This window comes from Ambystoma mexicanum, chromosome 3p (genome assembly GCF_040938575.1).
Source record: "Ambystoma mexicanum isolate Mex_15411 chromosome 3p, UKY_AmexF1_1, whole genome shotgun sequence".
In the NCBI taxonomy this organism is placed as follows: domain Eukaryota; kingdom Metazoa; phylum Chordata; class Amphibia; order Caudata; family Ambystomatidae; genus Ambystoma; species Ambystoma mexicanum.
The window spans coordinates 868,121,520-868,143,083 of record NC_090925.1 but is presented as its reverse complement, the minus strand read 5'-3'; the positions used below and the strand labels follow the sequence as shown (position 1 = coordinate 868,143,083).

Below are 21,564 nucleotides of genomic sequence, written 5' to 3'. Positions count from 1 at the left end.
GCGCTCTAACTGTCTTTTTATTTTGCAGGTACAAGTTCGGAGCGGCTGCAGGGTGCCGGAATACCCACTGGGTTAGATGTGGAAAGGAGTAATGGCACGTGAGTATTAAAGTTCCCCAATGTCTTTAAACGCAGCTTGTTTTGTCTTTCAGATGCGGGATGCAGCGCCGAAGGCCTCCGGAGCGTGCGAAGAGTTGGTAAGCTTTTGTCTTTCAGATGCCGGAATGCAGTGTGAAGACCTCCGGAGCGCACGAAGAGTAGGTAAGCCTTTGTCTTTCAGATGCCGGAATGCAGCGCGAGGCGTTGGTGACAGCCGATGGACCAGGTAAGTGAAGAGCTGTCACTGAAGACCGTAATGCTAACCTGTTCTTTCTTGTCTTTATAGGTGTTGCTGAAGACTGGATTCAGGATGGTAAGCCTTTTTCCTTAGGCCCAGGATCAGATGCAGAAGACACGATGAGCGTTCTGCTGCAGAGGATGCAGAATAACGCAAAGCAAGATTCATCCATCGGGTGTGGTTTAAATAGCCTCCTGTGGTGCTTAGGTGTCTCCTTCCACAGCCACGCCTAGGTAAGAAAAGAGTTCCTGCTTTCCAGAAGAGTTCCAGTGTTCTGAATCTAGGGAGTGGCTCCTGCCCCACCCAACAGGAAAAGTAGTTCCAAACAGAAGAGGATCAGAGGCTCAACTGGCAGGCAAGTAAGCAGCATGGTCTGCTGCAGGTAAGTCCACCCAAGCATTATGAGCCCGGCGCTTCCAGCGCTGGGACTGGGCATTTTTATGAGCCTGGTGCCACTGGTGCCAGGACTGGGTCCAAAAGGTCCCAATTGGGACTGGTTGGCACTCGGAACCTTGGTTATGGATCTGCTTCCAAGGGAGTTGGGAAAACCCTGACCTTTTCGAAGCAGAGATCATGACAGTGTGGTTGCAGGTCTCCCTGTAAGGAAGCTGGACCTGTGTCTCAATGAGACCAGCGGAGACTGCTGGTTTAGGCCTTGCGTGTTGGCCTTCTGTGCGGGCCAGCTTCGCCTGCTGGTGCAGGGGGTTGGCTGCTTCAAGCTGGTTAACCAGCCAATCATGGTGCTGCCTGGGAGCCTGGTGTGTACCGAGGCACAGTTGCGGCCATCTTGGATGATTCTGGAAGGCCTCCGAATTCAGTGCTTCTTCCTGGGCAGATGGGGTTGCAGGTCTCCCTGCAAGGAAGGAGGACCTGTGTCTCAATGAGACCGGCAGAAACTTGCTGAGGCCCCCTTTTATCACAATATTCACACTTGGTCTCCCTCATTCGGGATTGGGCCATGGATCTGCTTTATTTGGGCTTGGATCACTTTGATATGGATCTCCCTTTTTCAGGCTTGGACCTCTTGATATCAAAATCGAAGACTTTCAAATGTGCGATGGGTTTTGCTTAAACTGTCACAGGAACACTTCAATTAACTTCACACACTTATTCTCATCAATCTTCTACTTTCATTTCTTTGGCAGGAATAACTTACAGAGACGTTTGAATGAGCACATCCACATTGCCGGACCACTCTGTCAATGGTATCTTAACTTTCATTCTCAAGTTCAAACATTCATCAGCAGTTTAGCTTTTCTCACTTCTTTCATTACAGGCATTTAACAATGTTCGTTCCAGCTCTTGTTATACAATGGCGCTGCATGCAACCTTGAGCACAACACAGACCGGTCTTGCATTGGTCTCCCCAACTCACCGGCTGTGTTGCTTTTTCTGGCACTTCTTTGTTCTTGGAGACAAAGATGGTACCACGGCGACTGCTGCTGCTCCTCCACACTTTGGTTAGATACGCGGGGGGGGGCCTTTGGTATCTCCAACGCAAAATGCAGGATTCTTTATTCTGGTTTGCTGGCCTTTCACTTTCTGCATCAAAGGTTTCTTAAAAATTACGTCATCTGGCTGAAACGGTCAAGGGTAATTCCATTCTTACGAACACTTCTGGGTTTGCCGTCTTTCTCCCCTTGTTCAGCTGCGAACTTGAAACTGCTGTACCTTTGTGTCCTTTGCCTCGCTCAGAGTGTGCTTTCATGCTCCACCTTTTATCCATGTGGGGGAAGTCTAATGGAAGTCTGGTATGAGTGATAGTCAGTAATTGCCTAACCTCACCTAACCACAGTAGCGGGACATGTCAGATACCCTGCTTGGGTGTGAGTCTGTTTTCTCCCAGAGCGGGCTGTCTATGTGAAAGTGCTGGGAAAAGGAAAGGGGTGGGTCAGTGGAGTAACTTTACTGAAAATGTTGGGGGACATAACAATTTAAGGAAAGAGGCGGGGTGGAGGAAGGGTGAATGGTGGCTCTGAGGGATAACGCTAAACTATGACACCACAAGAGTCCTGTGCTGACGCTCTGTTATGACCTGCATAAGACTGGTGCCGTATCTTTAAAATTAAATTTTAAAGACAAGAATGCACTGCATTGACAACAATAAAAAATGCCAGTCTAACCAATTAATAACACATACCAAGCTTGCTTTATCAAGATGCCCAGAGTAAAGTCATGTAATAGAAAGAACAGGCTAGACTGGCAGCCCCAAAATCCCAGTCTGAGTCTAGCCATGTAATATTTCATATTTGCCTTCTCGATGCCCATAAACAAGTGTTGCACATGCCAAGCACCTCTCACGCACACATATACATACATACACGCACACTAAAAATTCATACCCATTCACCATGGATGACATCAAGGCCTTTCAACCTTTTCAAATAAAAGAGGTGTCGAGCCTCAGGGGTGGCCCTCAGCACTTGCCCCCATGTTGCCAGTCAGCATGCAGCGGTCTTGTAACGCAGCATTATATTAATTTCTCTCTATTTTAGTTCTAGGCAAACAAAGGGGGGTCTGGGAATCTCTCTACCAGCACGAACACAGCCCAATGACCTGTTCTTGGGTGAATAACCCCTGGGAGAGACTCTACCAAGTCTTTAGCCCACTGTCCTTTTCACAGAGAAGAAATTTCCCCGCATATCAGCCTTTGTCCTGCCCAGGGGCAGTCCAGCGCCGAAATGCTAGGCAATTCTCCTCTGAACAAGAGTACCATCAGTACCCCATACACATGTTTCAGCCTTGTTGGGCATCATCAGTGAGGTGAAACTGTTGCCTCTCTAAGAACAGTGAGCAAGGGGTCCACGTCTGGATTGCCCTGTTAACTTAGGGTGAAACCCAAAGTTAATGTATGCAAACAAAGGGGGGTCTGGGAATCTCTCTACCAGCACGAACACAGCCCAATGACCTGTTCTTGGGTGAATAACCCCTGGGAGAGACTCTACCAAGTCTTTAGCTCACTGTCCTTTTCAAAGAGAAGAAATGTCCCCGCATATCAGCCTTTGTCCTGCCCAGGGACAGTCCAGCGCCGAAATGCTAGGCAATTCTCCTCTGAACAAGAGTACCATCAGTAACCCCATACACATGTTTCAGCCTTGTTGGGCATCATCAGTGAGGTGAAACTGTTGCCTCTCTAAGAACAGTGAGCAAGGGGTCCACGTCTGGATTGCCCTGTTAACTTAGGGTGAAACCCAAAGTTAATGTATGCAAACAAAGGGGGGTCTGGGAATCGCTCTACCAGCACGGACACAGCCCAATGACCTGTTCTTGGGTGAATAACCCCTGGGAGAGACTCTACCAAGTCTTTAGCTCACTGTCCTTTTCACAGAGAAGGAATTTCCCCGCATATCAGCCTTTGTCCTGCCCAGGGGCAGTCCAGCGCCGAAATGCTAGGCAATTCTCCTCTGAACAAGAGTACCATCAGTAACCCCATACACATGTTTCAGCCTTGTTGGGCATCAACAGTGAGGTGAAACTGTTGCCTCTCTAAGAACAGTGAGCAAGGGGTCCACGTCTGGATTGCCCTGTTAACTTAGGGTGAAACCCAAAGTTAATGTATGCAAACAAAGGGGGGTCTGGGAATCTCTCTACCAGCACGAACACAGCCCAATGACCTGTTCTTGGGTGAATAACCCCTGGGAGAGACTCTACCAAGTCTTTAGCTCACTGTCCTTTTCACAGAGAAGAAATTTCCCCGCATATCAGCCTTTGTCCTGCCCAGGGGCAGTCCAGCGCCGAAATGCTAGGCAATTCTCCTCTGAACAAGAGTACCATCAGTAACCCCATACACATGTTTCAGCCTTGTTGGGCATCATCAGTGAGGTGAAACTGTTGCCTCTCTAAGAACAGTGAGCAAGGGGTCCACGTCTGGATTGCCCTGTTAACTTAGGGTGAAACCCAAAGTTAATGTATGCAAACAAAGGGGGGTCTGGGAATCTCTCTACCAGCACGAACACAGCCCAATGACCTGTTCTTGGGTGAATAACCCCTGGGAGAGACTCTACCAAGTCTTTAGCTCACTGTCCTTTTCACAGAGAAGGAATTTCCCCGCATATCAGCCTTTGTCCTGCCCAGGGGCAGTCCAGCGCCGAAATGCTAGGCAATTCTCCTCTGAACAAGAGTACCATCAGTACCCCATACACATGTTTCAGCCTTGTTGGGCATCATCAGTGAGGTGAAACTGTTGCCTCTCTAAGAACAGTGAGCAAGGGGTCCACGTCTGGATTGCCCTGTTAACTTAGGGTGAAACCCAAAGTTAATGTATGCAAACAAAGGGGGGTCTGGGAATCTCTCTACCAGCACGAACACAGCCCAATGACCTGGTCTTGGGTGAATAACCCCTGGGAGAGACTCTACCAAGTCTTTAGCTCACTGTCCTTTTCACAGAGAAGAAATTTCCCCGCATATCAGCCTTTGTCCTGCCCAGGGGCAGTCCAGCGCCGAAATGCTAGGCAATTCTCCTCTGAACAAGAGTACCATCAGTAACCCCATACACATGTTTCAGCCTTGTTGATTCCCAGACCCCCCTTTGTTTGCATACATTAACTTTGGGTTTCACCCTAAGTTAACAGGGCAATCCAGACGTGGACCCCTTGCTCACTGTTCTTAGAGAGGCAACAGTTTCACCTCACTGATGATGCCCAACAAGGCTGAAACACGTGTATGGGGTTACTGATGGTACTCTTGTTCAGAGGAGAATTGCCTAGCATTTCGGCGCTGGACTGCCCTGGGCAGGACAAAGGCTGATATGCGGGGACATTTCTTCTCTTTGAAAAGGACAGTGAGCTAAAGACTTGGTAGAGTCTCTCCCAGGGGTTATTCACCCAAGAACAGGTCATTGGGCTGTGTTCGTGCTGGTAGAGAGATTCCCAGACCCCCCCTTTGTTTGCATACATTAACTTTGGGTTTCACCCTAAGTTAACAGGGCAATCCAGATGTGGACCCCTTGCTCACTGTTCTTAGAGAGGCAACAGTTTCACCTCACTGATGATGCCCAACAAGGCTGAAACACGTGTATGGGGTTACTGATGGTACTCTTGTTCAGAGGAGAATTGCCTAGCATTTCGGCGCTGGACTGCCCCTGGACAGGACAAAGGCTGATATGCGGGGAAATTTCTTCTCTGTGAAAAGGACAGTGAGCTAAAGACTTGGTAGAGTCTCTCCCAGGGGTTATTCACCCAAGAACAGGTCATTGGGCTGTGTTCGTGCTGGTAGAGAGATTCCCAGACCCCCCTTTGTTTGCATACATTAACTTTGGGTTTCACTGTAAGTTAACAGGGCAATCCAGACGTGGACCCCTTGCTCACTGTTCTTAGAGAGGCAACAGTTTCACCTCACTGATGATGCCCAACAAGGCTGAAACACGTGTATGGGGTTACTGATGGTACTCTTGTTCAGAGGAGAATTGCCTAGCATTTCGGCGCTGGACTGCCCCTGGGCAGGACAAAGGCTGATATGGGGGAAATTTCTTCTCTGTGAAAAGGGGAGTGAGCTAAAGACTTGGTAGAGTCTCTCCCAAGGGTTATTCACCCAAGAACAGGTCATTGGGCTGTGTTCGTGCTGGTAGAGAGATTCCCAGACTCCCCTTTGTTTGCACCTATTTTAGTTCTAGGGCTTAAAATGGGCACTTTGCAGCGCTCGCATTACAAACTGCGTTTTCTCTTCACACGAGATACACCGAAATGTTATCACCTCTTTGCTTTCTAACAATGGTTCCTTCACATCAGCCACATGCTGTCAAAGAAGGGTTTACAGCTCTTCAGTGGGCATTTAGCTGCCTGGCCACATCGAGATAATTTGCGGCTATTAACCTTAGCTTTGTCACCATTGTAATGTATGCACCCCACAGGTGCCTCAGACTGTTTTTGCTCTAAACAGGGGGCCACCAACCATCGTTTTAAAAATGGGCCCCCACATGTCTTCATTCCTACCTGCCACCCACCTAGTGACACAACAACATAACATTCACAAGCTTCATTTCAGAAACAATCCATGCATTATTTATCATTCATTCAGACACAAATGTCAACACACATATGCTTGTACAAACTCACCTACGCACACACACATGCACCCAGCACCTCCATTGCAATGCAGTGTGTGCCCACAACATTCATATGTACATTACATACACTATAACACATGCAAACAGTGGTGCAACGGCCATTGAGCAGACCATGCTTCATCCCCCCTGGCCCTGACACCCGAAATGTTGGGCTACGTTCACTTGACCAGGCTGAACTACAATGCCATAGCAGGACAGGTCCTGACAAACAGTGCTTGAGGGGGAGGGGTGCACTTTTAACAAAGGCCAGGCAATTAGTAATACTTTAGCGCATTTCATTGTTAGCACCTGAATTTGTGCGCAGTGTGACTTGGTACTTGCATGTCAGGGGAGTGAGCAGTATGCAACACAAACAAATCAGAGCAACTACCCCTTTCTCAATCCGCAAAATCTGAGACACAAACAGGTCTGATATTGGCTCTATTTACAACCACTTGAAAGAGAATACATAGGTTCACAAAATATTTCACATTTAATACTATTTATTCATCAAAAAACAACATAAAAACAATTAAGAACAAAGGTGTGCCTTTAGATACTGCACACTTTAATTTTTCAATGAGTATTTTTAATTTCATATAAGCACTTAGTACATTTAGTAAGATTAGTATGTGACACATTCATTCTCGATACACGGTATGTTGAACAACAATGTTTTGGTCACAGTATTTTATCGTTCTTTTTTCTCTTTTTTACAGAAAAACAAAAAAACATACTCAGGTCTTTTTTGGTGGTTGTCTAAATTCAACCCTCGGGATATGTCTACATGTTCATATGTTTCTGCCTTTTAAAAAATATATATAAGATGCTGTCCCCAGCATGTTTGTTTGATGTTTTGGCCATCTTCAGAACAGGTAGTATTTCCTTTGTAGTAGAGAAGAAATCACATAGACTCTAGGGTTGTCATATAACATTTGCTGTTGTCTCAGGAATGGTAGGATTGGAACTTCGTTATTTAAAATAGAATGGGACTTTTTTTCTCCCAGTTTGGATTCCTTTCCTCTTGCTCCTATTCACAAGTATTGGGCACTGCGCCCTGTTTGTTCGGCGTTATCTGTTTAGTCATTTTCACATTTGTAATTTCTGAAGAAAATGTTTGTATTTCTCGCTCATAGCAGTGTGCCATCAAGATGTTTTCCAAAAGCGACTTGCTTACTTGTATTTTTACATTCGATATGCATGAAATTTCCATCTCATTCGATATAGTCTATCCTACAGGGGAGTGAGCAGGACATGGTAGACAGAAGGCAGCTAATTCTCACAGTTTTTAAGTAAGTGTGTGTTTCTGACACAGAGAGCCAACAGCTTTTAACATGTATGCTGACTAGAATAGTCTCATTAGAATATGCAGATGCACCCACAAAGTTTGTCCCTCTCCCGGCGACTCCCGTAGTCTCTAAAGGTTAGCCCCTCACTACAAGGTTAGCCCGCAGTCAGGGCCAGCTCTAGGATTTGCGGGGCCTTGGGTGGCAAAAGATGTGTGGGTCTCCTCGCAGAAAATTATGTAAAAACATTAGTCATTAATAGCTGTAGGGATCAGATAAACTGACGTTCAATGTCTGAATTTTAACTGTTAATATTACGGTTGTAGCAATATCAGAAATTAGGCTTATTTTGGAGTAGCCGACCGAGTGAGCTGAACCATTTGTAGAGATGGGTACCTCAAAAAGGAAGTACTGTGACGATGAAGAGCAGGGCAAAGAGTAATGAAGATCAATGGTGAGTTATCCAAGCATATATAATGTGACTGCACGATCCAAGGATGTAAGGGAAGGGATTGGCCCTGCGCCACACAGGGCAAAGTGATTTTGCTGCAGAATCGTGCAATCGTAACAAAGCCTATTTACCCGAAAGGTACTAAGGCAGTCGCAGTAAGGAATTACGCAGATCTTCAAATGTCATCAATAGGTGTTAAGTCCAGGAAATAAAAGCGTGGGGGGTCATTGACATACGCATAGGGACTGAACATATCCTACAGTGAAATACGCAAATGTAATTCAATTGGCCTTTCCGAATGGAAGAAAAATTAAAAATAGAAATGAACATTGTCTTTTAAAAAATGAATCCTCAATACCCAGAGGAAAAACAGCTAAAAGAGATTTTCATAGAACACTGCTGGCAAAGTGTAAAAGGTGTGCACCTTTTAACCCAAAAATGTATAATGAAATATTCTATAGAAAGCAAAATACCAATACAAGCTGTGTGCTTTGGGGACACTTTCATGTGCATTTGGGGGTTCAAATCCTGGCAGGTGACAATTTGAGTAAACAAGTTTTGTTGCATGCTTGCCTCAAAAGCACCCAAGGGGGATGTAGTCGGCACTGCCAAAAAAGTGAGCGGACGCTGTCAACCCACATGTATTCTCAAATTGTACCCTGAAAATCAACACAGGACCAGGGAGAACATCTTCGATCCAGCCACCTGTCTCCCCACAACCATGGACCAGGTAAATGATTACAACAAATGTGCCCTCTGATCCTTTTCCCTCCTTACCATGACGTTTGCCTTTCAGCAATAATCAGTTTTATAAATCAGACCTGAAAAGTACACACATCATAATTAAAGTACTATAGCAATATATGAATCCTCATTGAAATATGTCAAACAATAAGAGTACAAATTTGTTATTTTCACCCCATCTTGAAGATTACAAATACCAGAATTCCATTCCACAAAATTATAAAGAGTGGCTTGTAGGCTGCCTTTCAAGACTTAATCATAACAAAAGATAATGTGAAATGGTAACCTTTTGCATCTTTTGACAAAGGCATTCTTCCCAAAAAATAAGAAATGTATCTAACACACTAAATGCGAACTTATGAATACTATCGATGAATAATATGAATTCCACCCAGTCAGGCACCCTAGCAGTGGCTGCTGACTTTGAGTCAGGCTACCAGCTTGGGTGAGGAACTGAGCCGCGCGGGATATCCCTGCCGCCCGCTTTATGAAATGGACAGCCAGGCTCACGCTGTCCAATTACATAATTGATGCAGCGGCTGCAATGTAGCCCCACAGCCCTGCCCCTGCCAAAAGATTGGGGGGACAATTTGGCATGCCACAAAAGTTGGGGGGACTTGTATCCCCCTATTATTACACCCAGGCGCGGTGTGCATAGGAGACACTCGGCTGCACACCTGTGTCAACTCCATTCATCACCTTGCACATGTTTTTCTTAATCTTAACCTCATCTTCACTTATCAAGGAGTCCAGTTCCGATGTGACTGACTCAAGGATGACGTTGTGTAGCTTCACCTCCATTTTAATGTTTTTATATAGACTTACAAAATATGTAAGCACATAGCTGAGGGCATGTAACACAGAACCGTCCCCATCCTGATTCATGATGCCCGCCCCTCCTTGCCAATTGGGAATACGCTCTCTGTCAGAATGACTTGAGGCCTTATTTCGGCTTCTATTAACAGAGATCCTTTACCCATATTATCCTCGTCATAGTCTGGTTCTATGTCATTTTAAAGCCTGAACACAAAAAAGACCGATTTTTTGGGCCTTTTTTGTGTTGGCTTTAAAATGCAGAAATATTACATACTGCCACCACCCTGCGTGCACTGCGCGTGCTCGTGTGCAGCAGGGACCTGACAGTTCGATTTAGAAAGACCCCTCCATGCGTGCGGTCATGAAGCAGTCTTTCTAAATCGTTTTTTTTTCCTTTCGGAAAAAATAAAAAGGTCTTTTGACCTAGTACCAGTGCTTTAAGTGGGCTGGGGTTGGTCGGTTCTCCCAAGTGCCACCACTTCACAGCGGGTCATTGTCCCGCCACAGCCGCAACGGGAGATGAGCCCGCCGTCATTAAGTCAGGCAGTTGTGACTGACAGAAGTGCAGGGCAGTCACAGCTTTGCTCAAACTAGTTTGCGCGAAGCTGTGGCTGGCTGGCACTTGCGTTAGTCACAGCTCAGGAAATGCACAGTGCCTTTTACAGCGTAAGGCTGAGGGTAAGAATTCTGTTTTAGCCGTGCACTGTAACAGCACAACAGGAGTGGAGACAAAAAGGGTGTTAATGTTTGAACCATTAACTCCATGGCGTAGCCGTTAGCTCCTGAAAGCTTTCACTTCACGGAAAGCCTGTCATTGAGTAACCTGCCAGGCAGACCAATAGTGCCTCAAAAGGCGGCACCGTATTGTCGAACCGCTACTGAGTGGGATTTGAAAACAGCTGATAAAACACAAGGAATCCGTCACTTAAGACACTTCTGATGTTTTACTGAAGGTTTCTAAAAATCAACTGGCAAAGAAAAACATTGTTCTAGTGATACCATATCTCACAAGTGTAAAGTGTGAGCATATAAGTTACCTCTATCGAACATTATGGAAACACACCTTGAGGTCCTGATGTTATTACAGACAGTATTTGAAGAACACATCCTTTCAACCCCAAGCGCAACCCCAGGCATGTGTCAGCATTGCTTGAATCGAGGTCTCTGCTTACCTTGGTGGATGGAAAGCTCTTAATTAATCATAAGCACTGGCAATTCCTTGGGATACCTTCCATTCCAGAATGTTAAGCCAATTGGGACCATTGCTCAAGGGTATCAACCAAACGCAAATCAGTCTTCGTCCTGCCACTGCCAGGAGTTATCCATCCTAAATGCAAGTTCATGCCCCACTCTGCAAGGGAATGCAAGGAACCCCAACATATTTGGACTGTGTGGGGCCTCGTCAGTGAAGTGCAGCTCGGTACAGTATGCAAAAAGAGTAGGGGATCCCTTTTTGGCCCACTTAAAGGGACTCACTAAATGAACAACACCAAAAAGTGTTGGATGGAAAGATGCCTTGGGTGGCACGGCTATGCTTAGATGTGGTCCTTAGCTGGTGGTGCCCAGAGCTCCTGGCTGTGCTTCACTCATGACAACCAATGAGGCTCACGCATGTCTGGAGTGACTTATCACCTCCATTGGACAGAGGTAGCAGAGGTTGAGGATTGGCTGGACGTTCTACCATTGGGGCCTTGCTAGATTTGTTTAGGTTTTTGACTTTCTGTAATAAAAATAAAATATTCTGAAAAACTAGTTATGATTACGCAAAAACGCAACCTGTCCCATTTCAGGTATAAAATGACGAGCCAGTACTGGATTCGATGATTCCTTAACTTTGCATTCTAGTTCTTGTAATTTTTGCATTCACAAGAGGGGACTCACAAAATAATCTCACATGGAGGAGGCGCTACTGTACGCTGTAGGGCGATACGGCTGTATACTGTAGCATTATATCGCACTCTGTCACTATTTATTACACCAGGACTTTAAGTGCTGCAGATAAGACACAGTGCAATTAAATGATTTGCCCAGGACCACACGTTTTGGTAGTACGAGCAGTGTTGCATTATGCGCTTAGTTATGTAGACGATACCACCTCTGTTCATTTTTACATGCTTTACATGTTAATTTGCATAATTTAAGTAGCTTACGGTCCCCCCGAGTTACTAAGGGAATCCAGACGTGGACCCCTTGCTCACTATTCTTAGAGAGGCACAGCTCCACCCTATTGTTGAGGTCCAATCAGACCAAAACACGTGTCTGGGGTTGCTGTTGGTACTCTTGTTCAGAGGAGAATTGCCTAGCATTTTGATGCTGGACTGCCCCCGGGGAGGTCAAAGACTGACATGTTTTGGATATTTCTCCTCTGTGAAAGATAGTGAGCTAAAGAATCTGGTTAAGGCTCTCCCAGCCAGGACTAATGTCTGGCAGAGAGACTCCCAGGGCCCCCTTGTTAATATGAATAATTTAAGTTACTTTGGGTCTCACCCTAAATTACTAGGAGAATCCAGACATGGACACCTTGCTCACTATTCTTAGAGAGGCACAGCTCCACCCTAATGATTAGGTCCAACCAGACCAAAACACGTGCATGGGGTTGTTGTTGGTACTCTTGTTCAGAGGAGAATTGCCTATCATTTTGGTGCTGACCTACCCCAGGGCAGGACAAAGACTGACATGCTTTGGAATGTTCTCCTCTGTGAAAGATAGTGAGCTAAAGAATCTGGGTAAGGCTGTCGCAACCAGGACTAATGCCTGGCAGAGAGACTCCCAGGACCCCCCTTGTTAATTTGGGGAAGAAGTCGGGGCAAATATTATGTGTTTTAATAGAGTGAGATATCAGCACAGGCTGTGGCCTCTGCGCGCTATTGCGAGGGTGCGTATCTTGGGATGAGGTGTGTTCCTACACTGAAGGGTCAGCAAAAGGAAGTTAACAAGCATCGTACGGTGGGCAGAGTAGTCAAAAAGGAGCCAAGCATTCAAGTTCCAATGCCAATAGCTACTGACTGCTATGTGAATGGCTGTCTCAAGTTACGGGCGTGCTCAGCATTGGCCAAGCCTTTCATCTGTGTGGCTTTACCAGGCTTGGTACTTGGGCAAGGCAGATGAGACTAGAGATGCCTGACATTCTTCCCAGCATCAGTGGCAGAAGAAGGTGCAGGTCCTTCATTTCAACAACCTGTAGAGCATATTAATGGCCATCCCTGAAATGTCGCTTCTACCAGAAACCCTGGCCCATGGCGAAAGGAGAGAACTGCAAGTAGCCTCCCCATATCTAGTCATTCCTAGGTGCTAACCCCACATAATTCAAACTGCCTCTCTACCACCAATCCACTTCAACCCTATCATACACATTTTCTTCAGCCATTCCTTGACAGCCTCCCAGACACATTTAACATGTGGCAATCCTGAATGCAGATCCACCTGTGTGTAGAGGCTATGCTCTGAAACAACAGACACTGCTCCTGGGCAACACAGTACAATGAACTGCTATTCAGAAAACACTTGAAACCTTCCCTATTCAGATATCCATTACGTTACAACCAGATCCAACACCCACTCTCCCTCTTCAAAGCAACAGGAGCCAGAACCTATCACAAAACTGTATCGCATCCACAATCTTATGATGTCCATCAGTTTGCTGTCTGCTATTCCCTGCATTACCTAACTTTTCCTCGTACAATTGCTAAGCAGTGGCTGTAATCGGACATCTTTGGTCCCGCTAGAACAATGCAATATATGTATATATCCTGGCTGGCTCTACACTACAGTTACCAGAATTCCCTACTGCCATATCCTGGTACTTACCAGAGGGAGTCAGCCCTGAACACCTGAATCCAATCAGCCTCCCTGACGATTGCTAAGGGATGAAAGCGCGCTAGGAGGAGAACATCTTTGGACTGTTTGAGCTTACTGCAGCTGGGACCTAGAGTAGAGCGCCCCTGCCACCCTTCATTTTTCTTTATATATATATATATATATATATATATATATATATATATATATATATATATATATATATATATATATTAGTATAGAAGCCCGTGTACACTGGCCAAAGTGCAGTTTTACATTAACACAGTAGGACCACTATATGGCAACAGCTATGCAAATTGGCCTTGTTGTTATATATCCTAAAGCAACTGCTCCCTCTAGCAGTGACAACAGGCACAGCTTCTGCATCCCAAACACAAAGGGACAAACATACATCTTGCCTTTTATTGTATTGTTAGATTAGATATACGTCATAACCCTGCAAAAGAGGGCACAACGTATATATGTATTGCGGTTGAGTTCAGGGAATGTACATGGCCACAGGCAAGGTTTTATTGACCCTATGCCATGCCCATGGGTCTCGATCTGCAATCAAACGTTGGGGCATTTTCCTTACCAAATGGCATACCCTGGCACTAATGAAGTAAAATGCAAACGGAGGATAGCACCGGCGCAACGTGCTGGTCTTGGAAGCAAGACCACGCAGAGCAACAGTGGTTCGACTCCCAGATCTGCGCTTAGAAACTGAACTCTGGTATTAAGCAAATAAATAAATAAATGCCATGAAGGCACCCTGGATAGGGGAATGGAACCTGTTGCCCAAGGGTATGGATGCACGCCATGTTCTGCTTGTTTGTAGGCTGCAGTCGACTCTTGTGGGGCCCTTTCAATATTGTATGTGGGTGTATGGTAAAAAAATAACATTACAAAAAAAATACCACATCTACTGAAAAAGTGGGTTAAGAGAAATGAGGCTTCTCTATCAATATCACACACTAACTAGCCTAAGTTGATGCGAGGCCTGAAAGCAATTAATGTACAAAAATGGCAGTAGGGGGGGTGAATTGCAATATTATGATTGAAGAGCACTGGGAATGTAGGTTGAGGGCAGGGTTTAGACTTAGAGCGACACTGGATTTGAATCTGAGACGGAGTTATCAGAAGATAATGGGCGCGCATGCACAAATTGGGACTGTTAGATAATGATTTCCGTTGGGGTTGTGGCGCGCAAAAAGGAACTTTGTTGTACGCCTTGTGGGACTGCCCGAGAGTGCCTACTTTTTGAAAGGATGTTTTAGACAGGTTGGATTTAATAAAGAATGTTTGCTTCCCGTCTTTTTTGCTTCCAAAGGTAAAGTAAAAGTAGAGGGCTTGTACCTTCTCATTGCCCCCCTATGCCTCCGGGTCCGTGGTTACGCATAGAAAAATTAAAGTAAAGCAAAGTAAAGATTGGTGTGCGGGTGCTCGCTTCGGCAGCACATATACTAAAATTGGAACAATACAGAGAAGATTAGCATTGCCCCTGCGCAAGGATGACACGCAAATTCGTGAAGCGTTCCATATTAAACAAAAAAAAACAACAAAAAAAAATAAAGATTGGTGTGCAGTTGCGCGTGGTCATTATCGCTGGATTGATAGGTCGTTAATAGTGGCAATTAAGCAGATAATACATGTTTGTGGATGATTCTCGGGAGGATAGCTCAGGGGCAACGTGCTCGTCTCGTGAAGCAAGAGGACACAGAGCATCACAAGTTCGATCCCCGCGTCCGTGCTTAGAAACCTCTGGGTATTAGGTGCGTTATAAATAACTTATCATATCATTAGGTGAATGAATTACAGATTGTATCTAATTTTGGTAGGGTCATGTTTTCAAGGCAAAGCTGGGCGAGGAGTATTTAGATTTATGGGTATCATTTAATGAGCTGCATGGATAGTCTGGATTAAATGCTACTGTACATCTATGGGGTTAGTGTAATCAAAGGATTGCTCGAGTTTATGGTTGGGGTGTGTGCATGTGCCTGAGTGTGTGTGTGCCCCTCCCCCCTTTTTCTGTTGCATATTTTTGTGTGTCCTGCTTTTAGATTTAATTTAGCGGGGGGTGGGGTGCTCTTTGTGGCTTTCAAGTGTTGTCACTGTTGAATTTAGTATTTTTAATATTATATTTCTTTAAAATACTGATATTATGATGTGAATTGTGCGTGCAGTTCATTTTGACTTGTAAGATATTCGATTGTTGTGTTTCTTTGTAAATATGAAAATAAAATTGTGAACAACAAAAGAAAATGGTAGTGTCCACCTTGTTGAGTCTGCAAGTCTAGCCCCTTGTCAGCGTACCCCAACCTGCAAGATATTTTGGGTGTCTATGTTGCACCCTTGTATGGCATACCCTGGCACCCAAAAAGGGTATATCTGAGAGACATATATTGCAACCGCAATAAAATAAAATGATGGGCGCAGAGCCATGCAAACCAAAAAACAATCTGTAAAGCCAGGGTGCATGGTTCTAGAAAGGTTTGCCTTACCACTATTTGAGGTCATATAAGGTTCCCCTAGTGGTCCGTAAAAGTAATGCACCTGTGTATGGCTACAGTCAATAACCCTGAGGCAGTGCAGTCAAGGGGTGCTCAGTGATCTCTGCACCTGAGACATGGGCACTAGGGTGACCAACTGTCCCGTATTATGCGGGATTGTCCCGTAATTGGACACTCTGTCCCGCAGTTTACCGAGTGTCACTGGGGTTGTCACAATTAGGCATGCTGGGGGCTGGGGCCGGCCATTGCAGGGCGCATAAGCCACAGATAATTGCTGCCCATCCATCCACGTCACATACATACATTTCCTGCAAATAGGAATAACAGTGGCTGGCAAGTGGCAGCTAATCTGTGAGACACCTTAAATACGCTGCGTTACATTGTGAGAAAGATTACACAATAAAGGGCATTATAGACGCCTGTCTCTACATAAAAGCTGGCCATTAATACAAGCTTTAATGGAAGGTGATCAAGTGTGTCAGAGTCCATGGTACCTCCCTGTTCCCTCTTTCACAACAAAAGACAGAGATACGAGGGTAGAAACGGAATAACCGGAAAGTCGGAACCGAGAGTGTGATCCACAACCGAGGCAGAAGGAAAGCTGAAAAAGTAGGAAACAGAAGAAAGACTTAACCAGGTAAGAGCTGCACTGAATAATAAGGAACCGAGCTGGACACGGTGCAGCGAGAGACCCAAAAGGGTAGAGAGGAAAGAGAGACAGAAACGAAATGAGAGGAGTTACCTAGAGCCCAGGAGAAGGGAAAACTAAAGTATCAGAGTACCGCTAGTACGGCAAACAGTACGAAAGATTCAGACTGAGAAAAAGCAAGAAGCATAACAGCCGGAACCAAGAAAGAAAGAGAGAATAATAGAGTATAACGAAAACAAAATAAGGCTATGAACAACCGGAACAGAGTGCTAGTACTCAACAGTAGTACAAGCAGCGAGGGTCCAAGATGGATACAACACGAAACGTATCCAGATGTGACTGCCTATATCATCACGGTAGCCACCTTGGAGGAAGACTAGATGGCTGAAGTCGTTTGGAGCGAACAATGCCTGCCAGTCTCCAGCGATGCCAGCGGTTCCAGGGACGGAGCGTGACAGTATGCCCCCGTCTTAACCCCACCCCTCCAGGCTTAGCTGGGTACAGGGTATGGCAACGTCTGATAAGACGAGGATCATGGATGTTGTGGGCAGGCTCCCAGGTCCTCTCAGTCACCAAGTAGCCCTTCCAGTGGACAAGATATTGCACTTCACCCCATCTATACCTCAAATCCACCAGCCTATCCACCTCATGTTCATTGGAATCCTGATCGATGGCTTGCCTGACCGGAGGGATTTTCTTTCCGTAGGGATCCTTGACATAAGACTTGAGAAGGGACGTGTGAAACACAGGATGAACCTTCTTGAGTGATGGAGGCAATTTCAGTTTGAATGCAACAGGGTTTACTTTGGAAATGATGGAGAAAGGCCTTCTGTAGTGGGGAGAAAACTTCCCTTGGTGAACGCATCGAGGCAAGAATTTCGTGGACAACCATACCAAATTGCCAATCATCCAGTCAGGGTTTGGTCTACGATTGCGATCAGCCAGTCTTTTGTATGATCAGCGACTTTCCTCTAGGGATTCCAGAGCTCTTTTGGAAACTTGTCTGAGGGTGAATAGCAAGCTGTCTACTGTGGGAGAGTTGGTAGAAGAGAAACCGCTGCGGGGCAGATGTTGGGGATCGAAACCATAGGTACAGAAAAATTGGCTCATGTTAATGGCTGAATGTTTTGTGTTGGTATATGAAAATTCTGCCATGGGAAGGTATTCTGTCCAGTTGTCCTGTTAAACATTACAAAAACAATGGAGGTATTGTTCGGGTGTTGCATTCAACTGTTCCGTTTGCCCTTTAGTCTGTGGATGGTATCCCGACATGAGTGCTCTATGGATGCCCACCTGTTCACATAGAGAAGTCCAAAACTTGGATGCGAACTGTGCACCACGATCTGAGGTGATGGTTTGAGGGATACCATGTAACCGTACTACATCCATGAGAAAGATCCTGGCAGTTTCTGGTGCCGAAGGTATATTGGAAAGTGCAGAAAAATGTGCCTACTTACTGTATGTATCAACAGTCACCATGATTGCTTTACAGTGATTGGAGACAGGTAAATCGACGATAAAGTCCATCAAAATCTGTTCCCAGGGCGTGATGGTGACCCACTCTGCTGAAGAAGACCTATTGGCTTTTGTCTGGACACTTTACTCAAGGCACAGATGGGACAGGCCTCGACATATTGCTTGACATCCTTGTGCATCGTAGGCCACCAGAATTGTCTAGAGAGCAACTCCAACGTCGCGTTTTGTCCCTTATGACCGGACATGGGGGTATCATGACACCATTGTAATGCTTGCGACTGTAGTGAAGAGGACGGTAAAAAGAGAGCCCGTTTATGGAACATCAATCCGTTCTTGAGCGGCGTTAAGTCGCTGGGAAGACCTTTTTTCCTGATTCGTCTGGTGGTGTCTTGTACCTCTTGAAGGAATGGAACCATAGCATCCAAGAATAATTGATTGGGAAGTAGAAGTTCGTTACAGCTGTAAGTGCCAGACAACCCCCCAAGACTCCTAGACAACCAATCCACCACCACATTTTTGGAACCCGTAAGTGATGTTGAAATCAAAGTGTGAAAAATAGTATGCCCACCGGGCATGACGGGAGTTCTTGCACTCCATTTGTTGTAGCCCTTTTACGTTGCGATGGTCTGCTCTGACCAAAAAAGAATGAGTGGCACCTTGGAGAAGATGATGCCATTCCTTGCATGCTTGGCGAATGGCTAAAAGTTCCTTTTCTAGAACAGAGTAGTTCCTTTTGCTGGTGGTTAAAGTGTGAGAATAGTATGCAACAGGGTGTTCTGTTCCATCCTTCTCTTGGATCAGTACTGCCCCGATAACCCCCCCTGAGGCGTCTGCTTCCAATATGAAAGGCTGAGTCTGATCAGGCTGTATCAATACAGGGGCAGTGGTGAATAAGGTCTTCAGAATCCGGAAGGCTTCTTGTGCTGCAGTGGAGAATGTAAGCAGAGCACCTTTTTTGAGTAAGGAGTTATAGGCAGGATAATGTCTGAGAAATTAGGGATAAAACGCCTGTAAAAGTTGGCCAGTCCCAAACACATCTGTACCTCCTTCACAGTTGTGGGTTGTTTCCAGTCCAGAATGGCCTTTACCTTTTCTGGATCCATCTGGACACCCTCTGGGGTAAGGATAAACCCCAAGTAAGACACCTCAGATGCCTCAAAGATACACTTTTCTGGTTTAGCATAAAATTGGTTCACTTGAAGCCTCCGTAATGCCTCTTTCACATGTTTACGGTGTTCTTCCAAGGAAGAGGGGAAAACAAGAATGTTGTCCAAGTATACCACCATAGACAAGAACAAAAGATCTGCAAATATTTTGTCTAGGAATCTTTGGAAGACCGCCAGGGAACTTACAAGGCCGAAAGGCATGACTCAATATTCATAGAGACCTAATGTCGTCCTGAAGGCGGTCTTCCATTCATCGCCATCTTTAATCCACAGCAGGTGGTATGCTCCACAGACATCCAGCTTTGTAAAGTATCTAGCCCCCGTACTACGTCCAATTTGTCACGTATGAGAGGCATCGGGTAGCGGTCTCGAATGGTCAGATGATTAAGGTCCCTGTAGTCTATGCAGGGTCTTAGTTCAGAGGACACTTTCTTCGAGATGAAGAACAAAGACGCTCCTCCTGGATTCTTGGATAAGGCCATTGTGAAGGTTGGCTTCTAGGTACTCCTTGAGTGCCTGTTTCTCAGGAATAGAGAGAGTAAACATTCGTCCAAACGGTATTTGAGCCCCTTCCTGGAGTTCATTTCTGCAGTCTTCCGGTCTGTGGGGAAGCAACAGACGAGGGAGTCTGTCTTCAAAAGCTTCCTGGTATTCCTGATATTGTTTTGGTATCAGAGACACTGTTATTCTTATCTGCGAGATCCGTTCGCTGGTCTAGGAGCAGCAAGCACCTGGTGTTGAGAGGCAATACTGAGAGCAGTTTGTGGATGCAAAACGAAGGGTGTTGGCCCTCCAATCTATTTTGGGATTATGGCGTCTCAACCAAGGTATTCCCAGTATGACCGGGAAATGGGCTGCTCTGAAAATGTGAAAAGTCAGTTGCTCTGTATGATTGCCCAGCATCACTTGAATCAGAGAGGTTTCCAAAACTATAGGACCAGAGGACAAAGGAGTTCCATCAACTCCTTCCACGGGAATGGTTGTCTTCTTCTCCCTGAGTAAGATCAGATTGGTCTTGGCCCAGGTGATGTCGACAAAATTCCCAGCCGCCCCACAGTCCAGCATGGCAAGAGTCTTAAGAGTCTGTGTAGGGGAAACCACCAGCTGAACAGAAAACACCATATGACGACTGCCCTTTTCATTCCCTACTGATCTAGTGTTGTCACAGGGAGTTGTGCGAACCCCCCCGCTACCTCCCCTGCATAGGTACGGGGTTGAGCGTTTCCCTGACGCTTGAGTGGAACTTCCGGACAGGAACTAAGTTGATGCTTAGCAGAGCCACAGTAGGCACAAAGTCCTTTCTCTCTTCTTCTCCTTTTTTCTACAGGCGACAAAGGTCCCCTACTGGCACCTATCTGCATTGGTTCATCCGCTGATATGGTCTCTCGTGGTGGCTGAAAAGGTAGGTAACGGGGGATAGTACCGTCCTCTCTTTCTCTCCTTCTTCCTCTCAATACACCTGAATTCAATCTGAAGAGCAGCAGTGGCTAATTCTTGGAAAGTGTTTGGTCTGGGTATACGTGCCAACTCATCTTTTATCTCCTCATGCAGTCCTCTACGAAACAATGTCTGTTGTGCAGAGCCGGGCCATCCCTACTGTGAAGAAAGACGTTGGAATTGTGAGACATACGTCTGTACGTCCTGTGTTGCCTGTCGTATGTCTACCATTGCTTCAAACAACGACAACTGTACCTCAGGCCGGTCAAATCGACTTTTGAAGTTCTGTACAAATTGTTGATAGTCATAGATGGGTCTGTGTTAGTGATCAAAGGGGTTGCCCAGGCAAGAGCATTACCAACCAGATTGGCTACCAAGAAGCCCACCTTGGACCTATCTGTTTCATAGGTCTTTGGATGAAAAGAGAAATATACTTGGCAGGCGTCCAAAAATTCTTTGAGTTGCTTTGGGTTGCCATCAAATTTCCTGAATGGGAAAGGGAGTGGAGGATCACTTCTGGTATCTTCACGGAATGCCACTTGTTGGCTCAATATAGCATTTGGTCTTTGGGTGTCTGTACTTCCAAACTAAGCCCCTGAATAGCATTTACCAACTCCTGAAATTGTTCCAGGGAAGCCATCTGTGCAGTTGGGTGTTGTATACTGTCAGAGTCTGTGGTACCTCCTTGTTCCCTCTCCTCACCTGAGTCCTCAAAAGAGTCTATGATGTCTTCAGATACCTTCTTCTTTCGGTTCTTCTTGGTTTCCTTTACTTTCTTTTCCTTTTTGTCGTGCAAATAAGGGCGAGCTCCCTCGGAGGCCACCGTGACCTGCAAGGAAACGGGATCAAGATGAA

At 45.7% G+C, this 21,564-nt stretch overlaps 1 non-coding gene across 1 annotated transcript; it reads left to right on the top strand.

Moving 5' to 3' along the window:
• The first annotated feature begins 14,910 nt into the window (after nt 1-14,910).
• On the top strand, nt 14,911-15,017 carry LOC138581569 (U6 spliceosomal RNA). Its single transcript, XR_011304631.1, has one exon. It is a non-coding gene; the product is annotated as a U6 spliceosomal RNA (small nuclear RNA).
• The last annotated feature ends 6,547 nt before the right edge of the window (nt 15,018-21,564 follow it).